Source organism: Aedes albopictus, chromosome 1, assembly GCF_035046485.1.
Source record: "Aedes albopictus strain Foshan chromosome 1, AalbF5, whole genome shotgun sequence".
NCBI lineage: Eukaryota > Metazoa > Arthropoda > Insecta > Diptera > Culicidae > Aedes > Aedes albopictus.
Genome location: NC_085136.1, coordinates 318,209,221 through 318,210,897, shown reverse-complemented (window position 1 = coordinate 318,210,897; position 1,677 = coordinate 318,209,221).

Below are 1,677 nucleotides of genomic sequence, written 5' to 3'. Positions count from 1 at the left end.
ACTGGGACAAAGCCTGCTTTTCAGCTGTTTTATAAGCACTTCCACAGCTATTAACTTAGAGATTATTCTGCCAATGAGCATTTTGCATTCGGATACTTGCTGCACGTAGATAATCTAATCCACGATCCTGGATGATAAACTACGGGAATAATTTGGACCGACCGAGATTCGAACCCTTCCTCCTCAGCATGGTCATGTTGAATACCCGCTCGTTCACCGCTTCGTATATATATCTCCTACTTGAAGACTTAAGGACTGTATCGGAAATTAACTATAAACGTTCAAAATGCTCTATCTTGAAGCACGGTTGGTCTTTTTATTTCGGTTCTTCTATGAAATCTTCACAATATAGTTAAGTTTCGAACAGCTTGAAGAAATTTGGAAAATGTTTAGTATTATTGAAAATATGGTTCTATGAGTACACCACACAAAATAACAATCTGTACAGTAGGCAATTTTTTTAGATCTTTTTAACGTTTCAATCATTTGTAGCGAAAAAAAATTGTACGGGGAAAAATTTGGAAAATGATGATTATTACTAGCAGTTATGTACTCATAACATATCACTCAATACCGACTTTTAGAATTCTATTTTTGGATAGAAATTCCTCCATCATGTAGAAAATGGTCTAACCCAAAAAACACCTACTTTTTGGTCGAACTTTGACGCTCTGTTTGAAATATCTTCAGAGGTTATAAAATCCCGTTCTCTGGTAAACCTAACTCTTCAATAAATTTAAATACATGCCCAATTGAAAAAATGCGAATTTTCAACTTTATGTATTTTTTATTTGCGTAATTGTTCTTTGAAGTCGCATAAAAAAAGAGTTCCTCGAAAAATGGCCAATTTTTTATTTTTAAGAATTGCGCTAAACCACGGAGGAAATTTTTCTTGATAAAAATAATTTTCCTATATCATGTGCACTCTGGAAAAGAATATATTTGCGCAAAAATAAGAGAAAAAAATGATTATTTTTCCACAGTTTTCGCTATTTAAAATTTTTAGGGGGTGTCCAAAATTTTAAAAACATGTGTGCAATCTTTGAGATAAAAGTCCAAGTTAAATGATTATTTTTAGAAAATCTGAACTGCCATTCTTTATTTTAAAGATTTATATAGTATCTCCGAAAATAAAATTATGTTTGTTTCGAATAGATTATTTTTTAGGCAGTGGTGAACGTTTATAGTTAATTTCCGATACAGTCCTTATGTGAACATCTAAAATTTGATGGTAGCTGTAATAACCACATCTGCATTATGAATGCTTGGGCTCTTTCATGGAAAAGAAAAACTAAAAGCCACTCCTTCGAGTGAACTTTCCCTCGATGATGGCTCAGATTCTCCCCTTACGGAAGGATGCCCACCTCAAAAAATTACCTTCCCCATCAAATTACCATAGTTGAAGAGCGGTTACGTGACCGACAATAATTACCCGGGGCGGTGCTTTGAAAAATGAGTTAACTTGCGTGGTTACTGGTTACTGTGACTATTTGTACGTGCGAACTTACCCAGCAGCAGCAGCAGCAGCAGCTCATTACAGGGAGTTATTTGCATATCACGACACGTGAGTTGGCCACGGTGGTCATAAATATGGGTGAACTATGACCGCCGCCTTTAATAGGGCTGCTGCCTAGGGCCACATCAACTACTTCGCTTCTTCGAAAAGCGAGAGGACGC